This window comes from Oreochromis niloticus, linkage group LG6 (assembly GCF_001858045.2).
Source record: "Oreochromis niloticus isolate F11D_XX linkage group LG6, O_niloticus_UMD_NMBU, whole genome shotgun sequence".
NCBI classification, from domain to species: domain Eukaryota; kingdom Metazoa; phylum Chordata; class Actinopteri; order Cichliformes; family Cichlidae; genus Oreochromis; species Oreochromis niloticus.
In genome coordinates this window covers 18,631,535-18,655,977 of record NC_031971.2, presented here as the reverse complement: position 1 = coordinate 18,655,977, position 24,443 = coordinate 18,631,535, and the positions used below count along the sequence as shown (strand labels likewise).

At 40.3% G+C, this 24,443-nt stretch overlaps 1 long non-coding RNA gene across 1 annotated transcript; it reads right to left on the bottom strand.

Moving 5' to 3' along the window:
* Positions 1-19,285: 19,285 nt before the first annotated feature.
* Positions 19,286-24,243, bottom strand: LOC106098756 (uncharacterized). Its single transcript, XR_001225047.3, has 4 exons — positions 23,886-24,243; positions 22,354-22,466; positions 21,861-22,089; positions 19,286-19,454 (listed from the first exon to the last, which is right to left on the bottom strand). It is a non-coding gene; the product is annotated as an uncharacterized LOC106098756 (long non-coding RNA).
* Positions 24,244-24,443: the final 200 nt, after the last annotated feature.

Genomic DNA, 24,443 nt, shown 5'->3' with positions numbered 1-24,443 from the left:
GCAGACTGGTTCTACAAACATCTGTGAAAGAACGGGTTGCTCGGAGTTCCCGGTGGCACTGTGATAGGATGCCACCTGTGCAATGAGTCCAATTGTGAAATTTCCTTGCTACTAAATATTCCACAGTGAGCTGTAAATGGTATTATAACAAAGTGTAAGTTACTGGAAACAACGGCCACGAAGTGTTAGGCCATGTAAAATCATAGTCAGCGGATGCTGAAGTGCATAGTGTGCAAAGGTCATCGACTTTCTGCAGAGTCAATCGTTACAGACCTCCAAACTTAATGTGGCCTTCAGTTCAATAAGAGCTCAATAAGAGTGTGTAGAGAACTTTGTGGAATAGGTTTTCATGAGTGAGCAACACCAAGCACAATGCTATGGTGTAAAGTATGCCCCCACTGGACTCTAGAGCAATGGAGACATGTTCTCTGGAGTGACACTTCTCCATCTGGCAATCTGATGGATGAGTCTGTGTTTGGTGGTTGCCACGAGAACCGCACTTATCTAACTACTGTGCCAAGTGTAAAGATTGGTGAAAGGGGAGACCAAGGTATGGGGTTGTTTTTCAGGATTTGGACTCAGCCCCTTATTTCCAGTGAAAGGAACTCTCAATGCTTCAGCATACCAAGACATTTTCAGCAGTTTCATATTTCCAACTTCGTGGGAACAGTTTTGGGATGGCTCCTTCCTTGTCCAACATGACTGTGCACCAGTTTCATGAAGTAAGGTCTATAAAAACATGGATGAGCAAGTTTGGTGTGGAAGAACTTGACTGGCCTGCACAGAGTCCTGACCCCAAACCCACAGAACACACTTGGGATGAATTAGTGCAGAGACTGCAAGCCTGGTGTTCTTGTCCGACATCAGAGTCTGACCTCAGAAATGCATTTCAGGAAGAATGGTCAGAAATTCCCATAAACACACTTCTAAGCCTTCCCAGAAGAGTTGAAGCTGTTGTAGCTGCAAAGGGTGGCCTACATTTCTTAAATCTAAGACACTTTTCAAGTGGTTGTGTTCTCTTTGGTGCTATAACAGGACAACACATGGACATGACTTATCAACCAACCAACCAACCAACCAACCAAATGAACAATTCACTTAAAGCTGTGCTAGAATCAGAAAAAAATGCTTTCTTGGACCACAGCAGATCTTTATTTAGCATCGAGTTAAATGATACTCGACAAAGATGTCTGGTACTTCTGTATTTATCATCTGTAAAACGTCATTGTGTAATTTTGAACCATAAATATCTTTCATGTCCACACCTGTCAAATGAACTGTCAAACTTTTTATGAGTTCAGACATTTTCACTTTATTGGGATCATGTTTAATGGGCAGAAAAGCCTTTAAGGTCCTGTTCATGCTATCCATAAACAGAACACAGAATTATACCCAGTGGGTCTGTTTCAGTGAAACCATGTAACTGTAGAAATATGTAGATTTGTCAAAAGTATATTGTCCAAGGATTTTATCACTCAACATACAATTTTTAACCTTTGCAGCTAACTCCAATGGGGTTTCTTCCATCTTTCCTTTAGCCAGATCAGGATATCAGCATTTCTCAGGTGTAATGAAAGATCAGAAAGTCTTTGATTTAACACCAAACAAACAAAAGATTTGCAGTGAGTTTTTAAAATAATTTCAGCAATTCAGTTTATATTTACACATAACTCTCTTCCAGGTCTTTGTCTGACAGTGGTTTTACAATCTTTTTCTGTCTTCAGTGTGGAGGGTACAACGTGTCCGTCTTTGCTACACTGCTCCTCGGGGACCTTCCACTGTAAGCCTTGCTCGTGAAGTATGAAAGCTGGCCCTTGCTGCAGCTTCTTTTACTCCCATGACACACCCCCCATCTTTGATGGCTGTTTGTACCAGAAATCTCTTCCTACCCCCACCACCACCAGCCCCTATCTACAGCAATGTGCAGTCAGTCAACAGTGGAAAGACCATTTTGATTTTCAGGGGATAAATAGGTTAAGCAAATTTACAAGCTGACCCTGCTCTCAAAAGCATGTTTTTAAAATGTTATTTTACTGGTATATGTTGCACATGTTTATGTTCCTATTTTTCCTGTCAGTTTTATACTGCAAATACATATCAGCGCCACTGTTGTTGCCTAATATTTTCACATGTAAATACAGTAAAAATTAGCCCTTAAGATATTTTTGTGGTGTTTTGCCTTTATTGCACCACTTACTGTCAAGCCACGGGTAATTTGACAGAGAGAAATGATACCATAAATGTCATCACTATATTCCACCATTTTTTAAAATTACCTTCATTGCCCAAAGGATGCTTTTGCAATTACAGGTCACGGATCGACATATTTGTCACTGTTTTGCCTTGAAGACGGCTCCATTAATAGAGGTTAAAGTGGCAACTTTATGTTGCTCAGGTCCTGCAGTGCACAGCATTACCTGACACTACTTAAGAAACATTGATATATGACATTTTCCAATCAATTTGTTTTCTTCAAAACAAAAAGATGAAAAAAAAAGGCATGGAAATGCTCACATGAAACTGACAAACAGAAGATTGTACAACAAGACAGTCTCCATGGATGGTGGTGCACTGAAATAAAGCCCTGCAATTTCTGTCATCCCGTGTCTAAAGGGAAATTGAATGAAATGCTCTGCAGAGGAGGCGGTGGGTAACACATACAAGCCTCGGTGTGAGAGTGCTGTCTCTGTGGACCAGGTTTCACTTTACCCTCTCTGGGGTCAGATTTCACATGCTCTTCACCGGCTGCTCGACACTGCAGTGAAGGTCGGTCCTCTAATGGTGCATGCAGAGACAAACCCGGGTGACATGTTGAAAGAAATCTGGCCTGGTGTAAAATTTTGCATTTGGTCTTATTTAAAAACAGCATATTTATTCCGTTAATTAATAATATGACTGTATGTGAGGCAGGGTTGTATTAAAGCTAAACTTTTATTTCCAGATCTTTCTGTTTGACGAAGATAACTGAACATGGACGCAAATCTTTGTGATACAATCCTTTCTTCTCTTTCTTCTTCTTAATATTAATGCTGACTGTGCTGTAGAATACAATGACTTCATCCTGAGGCAGATTAAATATCATTTTTAATATCATCCTCAAATGTGTCTCAGTTAAACAACATTCACTAGCCACTTTATTAGGTACACCTGTTCAACTGCTTTTTAGCACAAATATCAATTTTTTGTGGCAACAGCTCAATGCATTCCTGCAGACAATCTGATCTTCAGTAGGTGTGCAACAAAGGTAACTTAAGTGAATTTGAATATGGCATGGTTGGTGATACCTGGCTGGTACACAACCACCTCTAGGGTTCACAGACTATTGGTCCAAAAAAGAGAAAACATCCAGTGAGCGGCTGTTCTCTCAGCCAAAATGCCTCGTTGATGCCAGGGGTCAGAGGAGAATGGCCCGACCGCTCCGAGCTGATAGCAAAGTGACAATAAACTAAAAAAAACCCCAAAGCACTTATTACAACTGTTTCTGAATACACCACATGTCGAATCTTGAAAGTAATAGGTTACTGCAGCAGAAGACCACATAACAGATTCTTAACTGTGAAACTTTCTAAGCCATAATTTTTTCAGCTCCGGAAATTTGTATAAGTTAGTGTATATTCATGTAGCCTTTCAATCATTGGTATTCAGCTCCTGCATCAGCGGTCATCTGGTAGAGGTATTTGTTGACTGTTTCTATTGGCTGGCAAATGGTGACTTAATCAAGCAATACTGCTGGAAACAAAATGATTTTCAACTAATCTCGTGGCCATCATGAGCAAAGGTAACGGCTTGGATGCCTGCAAATGAGCCACCGCCTTGAAAGCGAACAGGCTAATGACACGATTATTGGCTCATCAAGGTGATATGAGTGTGTACGTATGGGGCTGTGTACATGTGTTTATGTGTATGCTTGAAAGTCGGTATGAGTGCTTGCTGGAGGTTGGTGATGATGGTGGGCGTTGCTGGGCACATCTCAGCATGATAATAAAAGCCACTGCTGTTGTCACCAAACTCAGCCTCGACGCCCTGCTTTTAAGTGCCGCCTCTATTCTCAGAGAGCAGCAGACACATTACAGAGAGGGGAGAGAGAAAAAGAGGAAGAAAGGCTCGGGGAAAGAGAGACGGGGAGAGAGAAGCGAAGGGAGCCTGTGGCTGAAGGATTGATTTTAAATGTTCTGCAAAGGCAGTGTTTACTATCCTCTCCGGCTAGCCCCCTGACAGCGTCAGTATCAAAACAAGATTTGTACCCCCCTTCCACCCCCATCCAGCAAAAGGAGAGAGGAGGAAGCAGGAAATACTTTAAATGATGATTCTTCTCACTGGCCAAATGCTCACATTACCCTCAAAAGTAGTACGGCTTGTGTGCACCATTTGACAAAGTCATTTTTACTTACATTGTAAATGCAAATGTCAATAAACAACATCAATACTCATCCAGTACTCAGACTGTAGTACGGCCTACGGGTTTGTCATTCAGTAAGGCTCAAACATCCAGCAGTGCTAATGAATATGCTTCAGTTTTGCATGTCTTTCAATAAATTCTCAGATTATTGTTGTATGTTTAAAATCTTCAAAAAGTGAAATCTCTAAAAACATAACACTGGCATGTCTTAATGACAGCAGCACTTTTGTTTGTGCAAAACCTGACGACTCATGTTATTCAGGTACAATTTAACTCTGTTCAAAGGAGCAGGAGTGCTTAGCCTTCCTGGCATTCACTTGCTCCATAAATGTTCAGGGGTCAGATGACTGTAGAAGCAGTCCTTGGTCTTCTTTGGTTAAACAGTCCTTTAAGGCTTTGAGGCGTCGTTACCCTGCTGCAGCAGGAATTCTTTTCCTAAAAGATGCAAATCAGAGGGAGGGGCGTGTCTCTAAAGAGCAAGGTCATAGTCAGGATGGAGTTGATTCAGTGCAGACGTCCAACTCCAGACGAGTCAAAAGAACTAGAAACATGAATGCTTCTCAGCTCATTCACTGTGGGCTTCAACACTTTCTTGTAATTTTTTTTAAAGTGGTCTTGAGCAATAGTTCTCCAAATTTTCTGGAGGTCTTTCAAAGGTTTTCTTTGGACATTTTCCCTCGTTTTCAATTCTGTCCTAAAACCAGACTATTTGTAAACTTTGAATCATTCGAGCACAAAAACAGTCACCGAACTCAATGAATGAAACAATGTTGTGTCGACACATAACAGATAACATATCAAGAAATTAATTTCTCTTGCTGAATTTCTTTAAAAAATGCCAACAATACCACAAATTGACAGACATAAAACAGTATTTCTGCACCAACATGATGATTCCCAAAGAGCTATTAGCCAAAAACCTGGTGTATCTTGAGATGGTGTAAGAAATTGGGAAAACTGCACAAGTGTGGAACAAAAGAAGAAGTAGCAAGCCTAAAAACGATCTACAGCAGACAATCAATACGTTAAAGTCATGTCCTTAAGGAACAGGAAATAAGCAAACCTCCTACAAAGACCTGACACAGGACCTGACAGATGCATCTGGACCTTGAGCTGGTTCAGCTACTGTTCACTGAAGCCTCATCAGAAATGGTCTCAGTGGAAGGGTGGCTGTCAAGAAGCCATTCTTAAAGAAAAGAAACAGAGAGAAAAGGCTGAGGTTTGGCAAATTATACAATAATTGGTTTGAAAATCAGTGTTAATGGATCTTATGGAGTGAAAGTGCAGTAAAGATAGAAAAAGACACAATGAAACACTATCAGTCATGGATTGGCCTCCCTAGAACCCGGACATCATTTTACTGAAGCAGTGTGAGATCGTCTTGGCAGAGAACAGAAGGAAAGGCACCCAACATCCAAAGAAGAGCTTTGACTGTCTGGAGAACTATTTCTGAAGACTACTTAAAGAAATGACAAGAAAGCTTAACTAAGAGCTTTCAGGCTGTACTGAAGAATAAAATTGGTCATACCATTGACTGTCAAGCTTGCTACAATTGTACTGTCGTTGCTTTATTTACTGTATTCCCATGTATGTTTGCACATCTTTCAATAATTCTCTGTACCTATTACCTACTTTCCCCAATTTCCCAGCAAAATATAAAAAATAGGTGGCTCGAGACTTCTGCACAGTGCTGCAGCTTAACAGATCTTGAAAGGGGATTTACCAAAGCGAGCCCCAAAAAGGAAATCGAAGCACCTCAGTGTCAGCTAAACCTCTAAGTGATAGATCTCAAATCTGATCTTTTGTACAAAGGAGCTAACATGGTCAGTGGAACAAATTTGCCTAAACAGCCACTTTCTTGGTGTGTTTTTTTTTCCTAGACTGTGTGAAAAAATTTGGCAGGCACAAATGTTATATTTTCAGCATCTCGGAGGCCGCTTTCAAAGAAAAGACAGAATGGCCTATTGTGGCGAATGTTGTGAGCACTGGCAGGAAATCAAGCAAAAATGGTTAACTGGATTTGAAGGAGAAAATTCCCTTTCATGCCACGCGGCCACACTCATAATTATCTGATTGTTGCCGACCATTAGGAATTTGATTTATTGTTCTTTGGCAGTCAGGATGGAGGTTTCTCACCCCCGCCTTGGACGTGTGTAAAATGCACAAGTCTGGAGGGGCTGAGGAGAATATGGGGAAGCGAGAGCCATATGTCTGTGCTGTCAGAGAGCCACTTGTTAGAGGAAGTTTAGCCTCCCTGTGCCTCCAGCCACAGCCTTAATTATTAACAACATGTCTCCCCTCTGAAGAGCTGTGTGAGGGCGGCTCACTGAAAAAGGTGCTTTGGAGTGTGGGCTGCAGGATGCCAACTCTCCTCTGGGTACTGAGATATTCAGTTAAAGCAGTGAAGGTTTTTGGGAAAGTTGCTGGTTTGTAGATACTTATCTCCCTCTTTCCTCTCGTGTGAGACTCGGTAATTGAATCTTACTTGTAAACACATAAGCAAAACCAGAGTGAGTCATTTTCTTTTACATTTAAATCAAGGCAATCATCATCAGATCTCTCTGTGCCCATGAAAGATGTGAAAACGATAACCTTTGGGGGTTTGCATCCAGGATTTTTCTTCCTGTAAAGTCATTAGAAAAACTCAGACTTTAGTTCTCGGAGTTATAAGTGACAGGAAGTCGTGATCTGCTAAAAGTTCCCCTGATATTCAGCTCTGAACTGTATGTGATTTTAAAAAAATTAAATGTTGTGTGAATGATTTAATTGGGGCTGTCAGCAGGGATTAATCTCGTCTTTCTAATACAGACGACAACAAATGTTTAGCCCTCGCCATCAGCTGTAGATTCTGCCTCAAAACATAATTATTTTTTATGCAAAAGTAAAAGGCAAAATCAGAGGGGAGCTTTAAAGACCCCTCTGGATCTTCACTGTAAAAAAAAAACAATTTTAAAAGGTAAATTAGGCTGAATGAGTAAAACCTTTCATCCTGGAGTTCCCTGTACTGGGACCAGGTCGTATCTGCCACTTTTTTTAAAGACGTTTTAAAAATGTGCTTTTACAACTAAATGTCTAAAGTGGATGTCCCATTATCTAAGCATCAATAGCGTCAGTGTTGACTAATAAATTATCATATTGCTGTCTTATTCTCCAATTTACAGTCTCACTAAATCCTGATGATACAAATAAGGAGACTTGCTGTTTTTCAAAATGTACTCCAGTCTCTTTTCCCTCTTTTCCATAGGCTGATTGGTTTCACCTCACAGTTTGTCAGCTATTCGTTCCAAAATATGGGAACGCTTTTTAGTTGGAAATGTAAAAAATAGCCTACAGACCTTCAGTGGTTACTCGATATTTCATCAAGTATGTCCCACAGAAACATGGCTGCAGAGAGCATCTGTTTGTTTGTTTAGCATCCACACCGTCTATCAGCAACCTTTTGTAGAGTCAAAAGGATTATAAAGCTTCAGAGAAGCCCTACCTTCTGAATGACATGAGTGTGTCGTGTCACACAATTTCTCAGTCCAAATGTCCAAATTGGCCCCAAAATTGCGATGGATTGGAATAATTTGTGCACTAACCAGCGAGTGATGTCACTGTGACCACATCTGTCTTTTCTATGGACTCTATAGTAAATGCTTGCAGTCATGGTAAAAGAAAGCAATCAATTTTAAGGTTTTATAAATAAAGAGTTGATAAAAAATGATCTAGATCTTACCAGGTCTTAAAATTAGGTAAATACAATCGTAGAATAAAAACAAGCCGTGACATATTGTACATACTAAGGTCCTACCACAGCATTTCAGTCAAGTTGAAGTCTGGACTTTGACTTAGTCTTTTCCAGCTTTGGCTCATTGTCCTGTCGGACAGATGGCCTCAGTAAATGACTGCAAGATGCATAAGTGTTATGGCTGCAAAACAAACCCAAAGCATCACTCCTCCACCACGGTGCTTGACATTTGTGATGAGGTGTTTGTTTTTGTCAAACAGGGTGCTGTGCATTATGGCCAAACATCTCCACTTTGGTCTCACCTGCTCTAAGGTTATTGTTCCAGAAGTCTTGTGTTTTGATTTTTTTCTTGGTAGCCCTTCCAAACAAGCCATACGTGTTAAGACTAAATCCATCACTAACTTTAACATTTGACGTCCTAACTGTGGCCTGAAGAGTCTAAGACAGGGGTGGGCAATCTCAGTCCACGAGGGCCGGTGTCCCTGCAGGTTTTAGATCTCACCTTGGGTCAACACACCTGAATCACATGATTAGTTCATTAACAGGCTTCTGGAGAACTTCAGGACATGTTGAGGAGCTAATTTAGCCATTTGAATCAGCTGTGTTGGTTCGAGGACACATCTAAAACCTGCAGGGACACCGGCCCTCGTGGACTGAGATTGCCCACCCTTGGTCTAAGATGTACCACTTTGGTTTTTTTTCCTAGTCTCTCTAATGATTGCAAGGTATGATGTTGAGATAAATGTCCTGGGTTGTCCATTTCGGGGAAGACTGGCAACTGTTGCGAATGTTTGCCATTTGTGAATAATCGTTTGAAGGATGGACTCCAAATTTCAGCTGCTCTTGTCTTTAAGATCATTGCTGATTTCTTTCCTCCTTGGCATTGCGTTAACAGTCACCCGAGTGCCCCAGAAATGCAAAGAGCTAAAAGTTCTGCTTTTAAATGTAACACATGGTATGTCCTTATATGTAAAACATTCGAATTTAACAAGTGTACTTTCTTTTCACCATGCCCATATGTAGCTCAGCTAGTGAGATGCTTCTCGTAGCCAGAAGTATTCACAATATAGATGATTCACAATGATTCTGAGGGTGAAAAGGGCAAAAACAACATCACAGTGAAACCTGAAATACGAGTGTCTGTCAGCTGTGAAGACCTCCGATTCGAATTTGAAGAAGAACCTACGAGTTGAGCTCAGCTTCACAACCCCTGTTTTCAGTCCTATTGAAGAGCAGAGTGATGCCGGTGCTTCAGCTTAGAATTAGTTTGGCTAAAGCTGTCATGAGGGTAGCAGAGGTAGAGTCAGTACACTCAAAGGCAGATGTGCAGTAGGGCACGTGGTAGCAAATTACAATTTAATTGCAGGAAGTAGCTCTTAAAAGTACAGTTTCCCCAAAAGCATCCACATCAAACCCAGAGATGGTGGGTTATATAAAAATCGAAGAATAATAAAAATAATATTCTAGACCTCAAGATCATTTTTTACATAACACCTTAGATTTATCAATACACTGCAGATGGTGTGATGTTATGATAGTAACAGATCTCCAAACGTCTTGAGATGCCATATAATCAATACATGCCTATTTTCATTGGAGTTGCATTGTAATTATCCAACAATCAGTCAACTGTAATTATCAATTACAAAGTCGAGATGGCTTTATTAAGTTTTTATTGACATTGAGTTTTAAAGCCAGCATTAGGTCAAGATGTTAGGTTCTTGTTAGCTGCAATAACAACCTCAGAAATCCACATGTGTGCATCATCCAACAGACATCTGCAAGTGGGCTGAAAGAATAATGGATGCAAAGGAAAGCAGTCCACAACATCTTTTGATGGTGCAGATGTTTTATCTATGAATAAACAGGAAACAAAATGTGATGTGTTGTTCATAGGTCAGTAGTTGAGACACGAGGCAAAGATATGGAGATTTAGTGATATAGTTAAGAAAATATAAACACATTACCGCCCACAAAAATCACTGCAGCCAAGTCAGATTTCCCCTCTGATTTTCCCCTTCTGTCCCCAGAGTCAGTTGCACATTAACTCTTTGACCTTTTCATAACTCTCTTGTTATTGGTCTTTGTGCCCAGAACAGCCTGAGGGATATGACGGTTAAAAAACACAGAGCATCCTCCTGGTCTGCATCAGAGCTCACCATCCCCCATTGTTAGGACAGCTGTTTAAAAAATACACATGCAAAAGTCTTAAATCTCGTCTCCCAGTTTTCAGTCATATGCTGTTTCTAATGGAGCATGACTTCTCTGTAGACGATCGCGTTGATGGTTCTGCATTTTTAAATCAATATCCTAAAATAACTTTGTGAAAGTATGGATTGGTTTATTACCTTCAAAGCAGCAGTTTGTTAAATTTAAATGGTAAAAATCATTAGTTCAACAGCCCACAGCTTAGCAGCTGTTAAAATTTGTTCCCTTTCATTATTTGAATTGAAAATTATTAATCAAAAAATATTTAATGGAATTATATGTAATAAAAAAATGGCTTACACAACTGTTACATCAGGAGTTGTAAAATAGAAATCATTTAAAAAATGTATCAAATAAAGATCTGCACTGACATTTGTGGAGCAATTTTTTTCTTAAAAATGAAAAACATGCATGGATGATACGTGAGGGACTTGTTTTTAGTCCAATAAGTACTGACAAAAAATTCTAACTGCAGTTGAACTGTAAGCACTGTAATAGTGGGAGGAGTTGCAAGGAGTGGTTGTAATGCTATTTATCTTTTGTGAAACAGCATCGGAATCACAAAGTTGGGGAGAAAGAGACAAAATGATGTGATTTCAAGTACCAAAGTGCAAATATTTAACATCAAGTTGCTGCAAAGAGGTGAAAATCTCCACAAGAAAACAAGCCCCTTTGTTTGCAGGGAGCCAGATTTTGTACCCAGTGTCAGACAGAATTGCACAATGAAAACAAAGACTGTACTTAGCAAATCTAAATTCTTGGTGTCTTTATTCTACAAACAAGAGATTATGCAATCAGTGTTTATTTCACAAAGATAAGTTTAAGCAAAGACAAAAAGCTTTTCTCCTCTCTGCTCTCATTTCTCTGCAATTAACAGCTGCATGTGACTATACAGGTGGCACGGACACGATGGGGAAAATGGCAGGTAGTGGGTCTTCCCAAAAGTTTTCCAAAAAGGCATACGTTTATCCCTTTTTCAGTTACGTGGTGCTGCTGCCTGATCTAGAACCAGTTCCGTGCATTATTTTCTTCTCTTGAAACTCACCCCAACTTCTGCAAGTAACACTACGTAACAGTTTTTTCCCAAACTGTTTCCACATGTGGGGTGAGTCTCAAAAGACACCAAAGCAGAACTGGCAACGTGTCAGTGAAAATTAGGTTATTGAAACTCCCACGTGAACCATCATCAGCACTGAGAAATATTTGGGAAATGAAGAAACATTGTCCTGTTTTCATTTCCTTAGTGCTCAAATACTTCTTGGTTGGTTTCAGCGGGGCAGTGGCAGCACTCACGCACCTGTGAGGCACACCTTTATTTATTAAAACAATATACACTAATACTTTATGTAAAAATGTAATATGCTATGTTGAGACACCAAATGAATCCAATTTAACACATTTATTGAAGCTGCCATGGCCGAAAAATGAGCTAAAACAAGACTTTATTAAACCGTTTGTCCAAATCTAATTTAATCTCTCGTTTCTTATTTGTGTGTTTGTAGCGGATAAAACAGGAGGTAAGCTTATAGCTGAGCTGGTCTGCTCATCTCTTTCATTCCCATCACAAAAAAACCTGCACAGCACCTCGCACACATACACACATGCCTGCCTGCATATGCAAAAAAAATAAAAAAATAAAAAATGCCCACACACACAGACACACACACGCGCTCTGACATACAAGCTCACAGAGCCCAGTGCTGCGGAACAGCCATCAGTCAAAGTGTGTTGGCGCTGCAGGTCCGGGGGCATTTACATAGATAGATGATGGAGAGATTATGGGGCACAGAGGTTATTAATCACACTGCTGAGAAGGAGAAGAGGGACTCCTTGGTGTCACTCTTCTCTCCAGGGATGGCTCTTTACCCTGGATATGTCTTTTGTGCCATTTTCAGTGTTCTATTTGCTGCCTAGCTAAACCACAGAGGTATTATAAGTGCCTTGGCATTCTGTATTGCTGCAGGGTAAAAGTACAGTGCAACGAAGTTCACCTCCAGTCAATACCTGCAGGGCTACAGTCCAGAAATTGTGCTGAAATGCAGAAGAACTACTTTTGCCATACCCGGTGGGTCATTCGGAAAAGAAATATGGAATCACGTGCAAACTAGTCGAGTAACCATTTTGACTACTTTTTACCTTTTTGCAGGGACAAATATCAGACGTGGTTACCAGTATATGCTTTTTACAGTGAATGACAATGAAGTATTAAAAAGCTAGGCGACCCAATTACTAATGATTCACATAACGGAAAAATATTTTTAAAAATTTCTTCATCCATTAAAAGGTTAAAAACTGCTTTAAACTTCGCTGTTCTGCTAAGAATCTGTTCCACGTGCCTTACTGGTCATTGACCTTATTGGCCTTAACTTATTTATTAGCAAGAGAAAAACAGTAACAGAAATTGTTATGTATTCAAGCCTAATTCTAATTCTCACCATATTGCATTAATATTTAAGTATATTTTTATATTTTATCATCAGTAACTGATGCTTTATTATTATTATTTATTGTTTTTTTGGCCCATCAGTTTCAGTTTAGTTTTGTCCTTTATTTATGTCTACACAGTTTTCTGTTTTCTATGTATGTTGTGCAACCAGTACTTTAATATCAGATGATATTTTCAGGGAATTTTCATATATAGACAAATATCAGGGCTGGATGTGAACCTCCATCAAAGAAACCACTCATTTATTTCCCATTAACATTAAATATTGTAAACATATTTGCACGAGTTGTTTTAGCAAATATTTCTTTACTTGCATACAACTCATATTAAAGCTGTAAGTAAACCTTAAAGATCTGCTCATATATTTAAATATATTGTGAAAAAATCGTGCTTCTCTGTTCCAGCTCGTCTTCTTCTACAGTAGTTTCACATGTGATTACTCAGAGAGTTAACTTCTCAATAACTCAATACCTCTCTGAAAATTTTAACCCTCCTGTAGTTTAACATTTAATAGCCTCCACCATTCTGCATGGTGTATGAATTTTGAATTGTGAGTGGTTGGAATGGGACACTGTGGGACTGGCAAATGTGATAATGGAGTAATCCACACCGACAGGTGAAGTACTCTGCTCCTCTGCACTGTTTGCTTTGGTAGATGTAGCCGCTACAGTCTGACCCCAATGGGACCTGACATTTGGACCCTCCCTGTCCTTTCTCCTCATTTGTCCATCTCCTCTTCCCAATATTGGGCTCGTGCAGCAACATGCTTATGGTGTCTGCATAGTCTGATGTTGCAGCGATGACTCTTTGGCCAAGTGGCATCTTTGTTTTTTTGAGAGGTAATGGGTTCATTGAATCACTTGGTTAAACCAGGCAGGCGGATGTATGGCAGGACTGGTGCTGCAGCTGATAGATGGATGGGTAGATGATGAATAGAGGGGTTGATGCATGGATGAAAACCTCGGTGGATGGATTGAAAGATGAGTGATACATGGGAGATAAGAGAATGAAAGCCACTTTAGGGATAAAGTGCACTGGTAATTTCCTTTTATCCTGATGACATTTTTCTTCCTTGATTCTTAGAACCTTTTATCATCCCTACAACTAAGCTGCGCTGCATGAGTCTATTAACAATATGAATAGAATATCTATTTAACAAATTTATTTAGTCAGGGTTAGGGTCAAGGAGAAAAGCCTGATGTGGAGACAGGAAAATATAGCATACTTTTATGCAGAAAAGGGTCAGGGTCAGAAAATAAACTACCGAAAAACTTTTTCAAAATAATGTTTAATTTTGTGAAACTTTGCATAACGATATAGACATGCCAATGGTTGCCAATGGACTCTCATGTGTCCACACTGAAGAGCAGCTAAACTAAAATAACTGTGACACAACAAAATAAAACCTGGGAAAAAAGTCAAGAAGTTTACTGAAGGTACCAAAAAAACAAAGAAACAGGCAAAACAAACAAACAAACAAACAAACAAACAAACAAACAAACAAACAAATCCTCAGCCAAGAGTCTTCAAGTAGTTTTAGCTGTTAGCACACCTTTTGTGCTGGTCCCTGCTTCAAATTTCAGCACTAGTGCAAGTCTATTTCGTGCACTCTAGTATTTAGTACTAGTATCTGAGGAACTAAAGATCCTCTGGATTAACTGTGTTTAAGAGAAGCAGCTGATAAGGCTAGCGCTCTGTGCTAACATCAACTTTATTTTAATACAGTTAAAACAACTCTTCCCCAAACCTGCAGCTCCTTATATGGCCACTAGGGGCTCCCTAAAAAAGCAAGTAAGTCCCAAAAAGATGAAGATGAAGATGAGAAAAGATTACTTTTCTTATATCTGGGAAATTCTTTCATTACAGCAGTTGAAATCCTATTATACACATTTTAGTATTAAAGTTTTAAATGGGCTCAGTAAAACAGCTTAATAAAAAAAAAAAAAGCATATTAAGTAACTTCACAAAAGCAGTTATAACTGAATTATAAGACTTGAGCAATGTCCAACAATGTCCCCCCACCAAGACAGAAGAATTGAGGTGGTGTACTAACAAAGCAGCTGGTTAAACGTCCTACATTCAGTCAGGCAAGTTATTTCTCATAGATGCTAACCTGAAAGTGCTACTGGAGCCTGTATCTGTTCAACTTGCCTGTTTTAGTAAACCAGACATAACAGGAGCTGATGTCCCCTCTTCATCATCAAGGTCTTGCTAGCCTGCAAAAGCAGTCATTAAAAGTATTTATATACTACACTCTCACTCCTACATCACATACCGTCCAAGGTGGTTGAAAATTCTGTTACAATGATATATCAGAGAACACTTTGAATATTTCATTCATTTAGATCCAGTGTGTGATTTAAGTCTTTCTTATTTTATTTTTTTTAGCAGAATATGTACAGTTGTATATCTGCTAGTATATAAACTCACCAACACATGTTATTAGAAGCAACTGCTTTTTAACACAAGTATCTACTCAGCCAATCACACAGCAGCAACTCAACACATTTAGGCATATAGACATAATTAAGAGGACCTTCAGTTCAAACTGAGTGTCAGAATGGGGAAGAAAGAGGATTTAAGCTGGTGTGGCTAGGCTGCTTCCATGTGATGGTAAAGCAACAGTAACTCAAATAACCTTCATTGCAACCAAGTGATACAGAAGAGCATCTCTGAATGCATAACATGTTAAACCTTAAAGCAGATTTACTCTATCAGCAGAAGAGCACACTAGGTGCCAGCCCTGTCAAGTAAGAACGGGAAACAGAGGCTACAATTTGCACAGACTCACCAAAATTGGACAGCAGAAGATTGGAAAAATGTTGATGGTCTGATGAGACTTGAATTCTTCTGCAGCATTCAGACAGTATGATCAAAATTGAATTAGAATATAAAAGCATGGCTCCATTTTGTCTCGTATCAACGGTTCAGGCTGGTAGTGGTGTTACAGTGTGGGGGATATTTTCTTGACATCTTAGTATCTGTTTAGCCTCGATTAAACTCCACAGCTCACCAGAGTATTGCTGCTGACCAAGTGCATCCTTTGCCATGTTCTAATGGCTGCGTCCAGCAGGATAAAACACACTGTGTCATAAAGCTCAGATCATCTCAAACTGGTTTCATTGAATTCACTGTACTCAGATGGCCTCCACAGTCATCAGTAACATTCTCAGTCCAGTAGAGCTCCTTGGAAATGTGATGGAATGGGAGGTTCACATTCCACAGTCTGCAGCGACTGTGAGATGCTGTCATGCCAATATGGACCAAAATCTCTGAGGAGTGTTTCCAGCACACTGTTAAATATATGCCATGAAGAATTAAGGCAAGTCTAAAGTAGGGCTGCCACGATTAGTCGACTAGTCACGATTACGTCGACTATCAAAATCGTCGACGACTAATTTAATAGTCGACGCGTCGTTTGAAGCTTTGTAAGATCACAAAAGACGAATAAGTAGTAGGATTTGGGAGTGTAATAACGGACTGAAACAGAAGATGGCAGCACTGCATGTACAAGGATGCCAGCTGCCGTTAAAGGCAAAAGAAGAAGAAGCTGTGTCCCAGAATTCATAGCGCAGCCGTGCTCAGTTTCCAGCAATGGCGGCAGCTAGTTAGTTTTAATATCACTCTTATTATTCTTTCTGGGTCACAAAATAAACGTCTAACATGTTTTCAGGCGAGAATGTAGCTGTGTAAACTTCAAATATCTGCTCAGTTTATCCAGACACCACAAAAGCACTCAGGAAGCGCTCACGTCTGTTACCCACCAGCTCGATAGCTAGCCGGGGTTCTAGGCTCACTAGAGTCGGTGAGAACACCGGACTCCGGGCAAATCGTTTTCAAACCCACCGCCGTCTTTCGCTACTCAGGTTAAACATGATATATAAGTCACTTAGATAACTGAAAAATGTTATTGTTTGGCTTTTTTTAGTATTTCATTTGTTCCTGGGTAAATCGGTTTGGCTGAGATTAAAGTTATAGTTTTACACAGCTGAATAAACGTCAAGCAAACAACTGATTATCAGAAGTGTGAGATGCTTGAGAACATACTTCGGTGTCCTGTTATATTTTAGATAGCAAGGAGCAGACGGCCGAGTTTATTAAACTCCACCGAAACAATCTGCAGATTTCATTAAAATTTAATAAACTATCATCTTGTCTTTATTTTTAGTTAGCACATACCTTAAACACTTAAAGCTGTAAGCTAATGATAGTTATATAAGAGCAGATGCATACTGGTGCAATAAGCTGTACGTTTTACGTCCAATGGATGCATGATCTGATTAGTCAACTAATTGCAAAAATAATCGGTGACTAGTCGACTATCAAAATAATCGTTTGTGGCAGCCCTAGTCTAAAGACAAAAGGGGGTACGACCCAAGACTAGCAAGGTGTATCTATGAAGTGACCGAATGATATGGAATTATACAGATGTTGTATTAAGTCAGGATGGGAGGTTTTGTGTTGAAAATAAAGGGTAATAAGATGATGTTTTTCTCCTGCTTCCATTACAGTTAAGTTTTAGTCAATTAAAACATATTGGAAATTGAGTAAAGGCAAAGTGTGGGATGAGGAGGATATTGTGACTATGGTGGGGTGTCTACTCATTTCTATCTTTTCATTTGAGGAAAAAAAAAATGCTAAAACTTTTGTTTGAGGTCTAAAAGCTGTGATTTCAGATTTTTTTAAATAACTGTGCCCGGTCTCATGTTTTTAATTATTTATCAAGAAACAAACTAACTGTCCCTTTGTGTCAACCATGGACATAAATCGTGGATTCCAGCCGTTCAGACTAAGATTACCTAATTCCTTGGAGATTACTGTGAGACTCCAGCTGCCAGAGGATTTGACATGATGTGGAGAAATGTCACCAACCAATCATGATACAGATTGTAGCAATCAATCAATCAATCAATCAGCAGTGTGCGTTGTGTGTGTGTGTGTTTGAGCACAGTATTCACCCGTTTGCTCTTCCAGGTCAGCATGTAAAAACGGAGACGCACAGAGACCCTGAAAGCATCGCCTTTCACATTCATCAATTACCGCACGCGGGAATGTTGTGTCTGTCAGGAGGAGCAGATGGTGTGTGAGTGCGCGTCTGTGGGTGAGTAAGGCAGGGTGAAGGTGTCGGTACGCATGTGAGAAACAGAGAAAGGTGATGACAGAGACAGAGATAGAAATGTATGAGACAGAGATGTACAGATGTGTGAGGGAGATATGCACAGGTGTGTTACACGGGGGGAGGACTGGCGTGCTCGACCGTCTCACTGCGCCTGGTGATGGCTGCAGGATAACTAATCAATCTGTACCTGCCTCAGAGAGGGAGAGAGGGTGGGGAGGAGAAGGAACACTCAGACAAGATTAGCGGAGAGAGATCATGTCAGCCGTGCACACTGCTGGCTTCACTGCAGATCCTGTCTGTGTGCTATTTTTTTCCTGGCTTTTAAGATAAACTTGTGTTTATGTATTAATACGTTTGATTACATTTCTTTGGAAGAGGGAAATAAAACTCTTTATGTGGCTTTTCATTGTGTGTGTGTGTGTGTGTGTGTGTGTGTGTGTGTGTGTCTAAAAAAACAACATGGATATTAGTCATGCTTGTAGAACCCAACACTTAGTCACTTCATATTTTTCCCAATTACTCAAATTCCTTGGGGGTGCAACCAGAGCAGTGAAGTCAAGTGGAGGCAGTGAAATTATTTTAAACGGATAGCTTATTTAGCTTATAGTGAAATATATATTTAAACAAATTGCCGCCTTTGTGCTGTATTTTCTTTTTTTGGTAATACTTCAGCAGAAATTTTCAGAGATGAGCTGAGACAAAACAGCCCCAGAATCTGATTTCCTTCTCCCCTAAACTTTCAGAACTTTGCAAATCTACTTTCCACCCAAATGTTGCTTGTGCAAATCTTGCCGCTTCCTTCAGTGGGGAAGATTTTTTTTTCCTTCCTTCTTCTTCTTCTTCTTCTCCCTCCTGCTCTTAACAGTGTACCAGCGGTTCTAGGGGCTGTCATATTGCATCAGCGCACTGCTGATTACTTCCACCTTGTCTCCCTCGTCAGGAAATGATTCTGACACGCACTCACACCCTGCTTTCTCTGCATCAATATGCGTGCGATGGAAAAACTGCAGACAGTAAATAAATAATGAAAGACAAGGTAGGGAGGAGGAGGAGGAGGAGGAGGAGGAAGGGTGGGGGCTCTCTTGTGTCGTTCTCTCTTGGTCTCTTTCTCTGTCCTCTGTGTGTGTGTGCGAGTGACTCACTGTGGGAAAGTGCTGTGTGCATTGTGCGAAGGTACCTACGTGCATCGCGAGCATCTGCAGCCGTACAGTTTTCCTTTTAAGTCGGAGACGGAAATAAAATTATAGGATTTATTACACAAACACTCCTGAAATGTTTGAAGGCACTGATGACTGCAATAAAGCTTTTAAAGATGGCACTAACCTTGAAATTAGAACATCAGGAGCATTCATTTTGACTTCCTTGAAATAGCACATTCATTTCTATTATCCAGTATTCCAATCAGGGCTGCCCTTTCTTAGCGCTTCCTCACCTCAGGAAGGTCTTTGGAAGTTTCTCTTCCTGGTGGCAAGATGTAAGTGTGCCAGTAGTGCAGTGCAGGAGCATTTTCAGTCAAAATCCCTCAAGGGATTATCACAGACACTCTGCATTTCTGTGGAGGACACAGAGAGGGCAAGCACATCTGATTGGCCCACTAACCCCCGGTACCCAGTGGCATGACTGGCATCAGAGGGGCCCGCATACATGTCAGTATTTATTTAGATGGCAGGTGATTTACAGTCACTCTCTTCACTCATAGCATTACGGGTACAGTTCAACAACCGTGCAGCCCTTGCGAGAATATCCTACATCTTCATCCCGTTAACAGAGCATGTGAGGATTCACTCCAGTCATGCAAAACATTTATATGTTGATGCTGTAATGACATCCAGACCTAATTAATGTTTAGTTGTCTAAACATTCACGCCATCCAGTTTATCAAATGACTTCAGTTCCACATATGCTGCAGTGTTTGTCTTGGATAATGTTTTGCAAACGCGTTTTTTAATTCATGCTTTGAAAAAATAAATATGAGGAAGTAAAATGCACATTGTTGCAGGCCAGCGATCCCACACTTATCAGTATTAGGAAACAAAAATTAAGCAATCGGGTGAAACTGAGAAGTCCTTGATATCATTTTCAACACAAATAGAAGCTAATTTCAATGGTTCTTTCCAACAATGACGAAAGACACACTATTAAAGGAAGTCACATTTAAAATCATCTTCAATGACCCAGATGTCTTTGACTGGAGTTGATCTGCGTCTGAAGAACAGACAACAAAATATTATAGACTGATGGCTTGTTTCATTTAGTTTGCCTACTATGGGTTTTAAATTAAACCTCAGTGTTTAACTTTTTTAAAAAAAAGTTAGAGGCAAGGCTGATTGGGCATGTGCAGAGGAGGGACACTGGATATACTGAACAACAGGATGCCGAGGATGGAGCTGCCAGGCGGGGGAAAAAGAGGAAGACCTCAGAGAAGATTTGTGGATGTAGTGAAGAAGGACATGCAGAGGGTTGGTGTGACAGAGGAGGATTCAAGGGATAGGATGAGATGGAGACGGATGATTACTGCGGCGGCCCCTAAAGGGAGCAGCTGAAAGAAGAAGAAAAAAGCATCCTGCATGTACACACAGCACGTTTTGCCAGATGTCGCTGCATACATAGAAAGCGAGAGAACAGTTTAACACTATCCCTGCCAATGACGAAATATTCCAGCAATCGCTTTTTTCACATCATGCAATAGCATTAAAAATGTAAAACTCTAAAAATTATCCTGGAGGTCTTGAATGATTAATGATTCATGAGTCACCGGGAAGTTCAGAACAATACTCTGGCGGGGAAAGTGTTAAGGAACAAGAAAGTCTGCATTAGAAGGTTGGGGAGGTGGTGGTGAAGTCAGAAGTTTGTCTGGCAGGCAACCGTGTGTTTTTTTAAAATGTTTTATCCCATTTGGAAGTTTTTAGGAAGTTCTTTTGCTTCTTTTTTGTGTTTTGTTTTTTGCTTGCACTGCTTAGTTAGTTTTAGACACTAAAATGCATTAGGTTAGGTTTAGTTGTCAAAAATTATAAACAGTTATATATTGGAAAAAAGTGAGTTTTAAATTTAAATTGAGATTTAGATTGACTGCACAGCTTTAACCTTGCACCTTGAAAAATGACACTTACCCAGTTTATTTAACTGTGACTGCAAGCGTTTGTTTACAAGAGTCTAACCTGACGTCAGACCTCATGTCCTATTGCTACAGCACAGTGTGTGACCACGGCGATGTCATAAGATGCCTCGAGGAGCCAAAATGTACCGTTTGATGTTGAGGAAATCAAAACTAGCCAGAACAGAGTGCATTGTTTTAAAAGATTTTTCTTTTTCAAACCTGGGTCATCGCAACCAGGGAGTCAATCCACAGTGATGATTAGGATTTCAGAAAATTTGTTCTAGTAACAAAAAAGTATGATGGAAATGAAATAGTGGTACAAATTTGTGAACAAATGAGTAAAAACAGTGAAACTAAATGATCACCTCTAGTTGTAAACAAACACCCAAACTCACAGCAGAGCCCCCCTTTTAAATTTGACCTACTTCATTTACCTGCGCATCTTTTCACCGTGCAAAAATTGCTTCTGACATTTTGGTTTTGTGTCTAAATAAAGCAGTATGTTGAGCAAACAGTTAGCCCTTTACCACTTGTCTGACTTATCTGTTTCCTGCAGCACTTGGCAACATAGTAGAGATGTGCTATGTGACTGAAACTGGAACAGGACCTTAAATAAATAAATAATTCATAAACTTTATTTATAAGGCACTTTTCTTAACAAGGTTACAAAGTGTTTCACAGAAGGAAATTTGTAGAATATTAAAAATATAAGAAAAATAAGGCTACTAAATACTGAAAGTAAACTTTTAAAGCTTTACTAGCTTGTATTTCCAGCTTTTGAAAAACGGCTTCGTAAGATAGCTGCTGCTTTAACAAGGTAAGAACATAACAGGTACCTGGAAAATTCAGGTTGCTACTTACCTGGAAAGGTTTAATGCTTCTTGGTCAAGCAGAGGCTGTGCAGCATCTGGAGGATTGCACATAAGCAGTAAGCAATGGCCTTGCTTGCAACATGCACAGCATCCTGTGCATGAAGGCAAGTTGAAGAGACCGCTGTTTCATGTGTTCCTTGCATCACCCGCTTCACATGTGTAACTCAGTCGGTATTCCTTCTAGACCTCGTGTGCATGTGCGTATGCTCACATTGTCTCTGGTGGTCAGAAAGAATTAAACAGAGCTTAGTTTTAAATTCACACAAGTGCAGATCTTGTACATTGTGTTCTGCTAAAAGAAACAATTGCCAAAGCTTAAACTTTGATGGCCAAGTTGAAATAAATCAGAACCAAAGCTTTAAGGGACTGTCAATTAATGTAAACCAGACGTTTATTGTCTTCTTCTTACTGAAATGATCGTACACTTTTCACGGTATTAAGTCGTGTTAAGTTTGACTACGCAAAACTGCAAACTTGTGTACCGTGAAATGCTTTTCAAGAGCGTGAACTTCTAGTTTTCTTTTAAGAAGGAATTACATCTTCCACTGTTTCAGATTGCGCTGCAAGGTCCAAGCACTGCCTAAATGGTTGTCTCCTGTAAAACATTAAAGTTTACACTGTAAAAAGACAATTCTATAAAAAATTGAAAATTTGCTGGTAATTTATTAATCCTTTGTTCCCTCCATTTTAATGGATGTTTGAATAAATATAAAATGGGTGGTTTTGGATGGTTAAGAAAAAATAAGGAAATTCATTTTAAAACATTCATTGTACTGTATTGTTTTTACAGATTTTTATCATTCTTTTTTCCTTTTTACAGTATATCTTGATGCACAATATTAACTGAAATTCGGATTTAAAGAGGATCTGGTTAACTGTTGAATTGATAATTCTCCAATAATGTGGATGCAAAACATACAGAAAAAGAAGAATGTGATGTTTCACATTGAATGGTTTAATTGTTCCTGTATTAACAGGATGACACCCGTCACATCTGTCCATTAAAAATAGTCCTGTGGGAGCTATTTAGCCTGCACAGCCTTTAAACGCTCACTAACACGCTTTACATGTAGTTTATCTTTTGTAAACAACAAACATCTGATTAAGCTGTTGCTTGCTATACATGATCAAACTTTCTTTTCAGTTTAAAAGTGTTTTCAACCAGAACAGATGAGGAAGAAGTCCCCTCCGTGAGACGTCAGGCGTGTCCTTTACTTCAGTCGGCTGACTTTCCATGGTTTATGGCTGTTAGTTTCTTCCAATCTGAATGTGGTGCTACACTGGGGACCGAAGGCTAACGTGCTATAAAAATGCTATCATGTTTTAATAAGCTGCTGGCGTCACAGGCAGGGTTTGATAGAGACACTAATGGCCCTGTTTTTTAGAGAAACAAAATCTGAAGGAGTGGTGGATGCTTGATGTCAGACGTTTCTCAGTCCTATTTGCAATTTTTGGGGTTTTGTATGTTTTCATTCACTGATTTTTTAAAGATGATTTTACTTTTGCTTCACTTGCAGTTTGATCGGTTTGGTGACAGTGAGAGTGGCAGCAAAGCTACTTGTTATGGTTTAAGTTGGCTTGTGTTACATTGAGTACCTTTAACATGTTGAAAAATGACATTTAAGGCTATCCACTGTGTTTAAATGTGACACCAAAGAGTTTTTGTCTGGAGTTTATATATGTAACCTGTTAAGACTGAGTCCAGTCTCATCACTGCCATGAGACAGAGCACTGACACCCAAGGACACCTTCTGTCTCTTGGACGTCGACGGCTCTGATGAAGCGGCCCATGGCTGAGAATGGGATAGCTTGTCACATATCCCCACCACCTTGCTAACTTGCTAACATGCTCCTGCTACCTTCTCAGTCTCTGTCTCTGTCTCTCCCTGTCAAAGCAGAAAGCTGAACATTAGCACTGGGGCCTGAAGACTTTAAATCCTACTTCCCGAGCAGAGTAGGAGGTGGGGGGAAAGAAGGATTAGAGAGAAGTGTCTCTGATGTTATTTAATCTCACCGTCCAGGGAGTGAGCGAGCCGGCGCACTCCCAGTGCACATTATCGACCTCCGATGACCAGCGAGGGCGGGTGAGGGGGGAACGGGTGCCTTAGATGCCACATTGCCGCCAACACCGCTGCTGCAGAGCACTTCAAGCCATCTTCCTGGCCGTCCCTAAACAGTCAGCAGCTCAATTTGGGTGATGGCAAGCGTGCTCAGTCAGGGGAGAAGTCAGTCCCGGATGATTTCCTCCTTTTCTGCTCGTTCTCCTCTGCACTGACACCCCTCTTCCCCCATCTCAGCTATCGTCCAAATGCGCCTATGTCCTCCCTTTGCCTCCCGCTGCCTGTCCCCCACCCACCTCCGCAGCATTCCTATTCCCGCCCCCTACCTACCCCAGAAACTAAAAGACCCAGCAATCATTCAGTCGCTCAAGTTATCTCAGGAGCCTGTCTCGCTTCACCTCCCCCCTCCAACCTCCCTTCTTCTACTTCCCTGCATCCCTCCACCCCTGTGCCCCCCCCCCAGTGCATTCCAGCATGACAAACCACATGGGATTTCACTAGTCCTTTAAAGT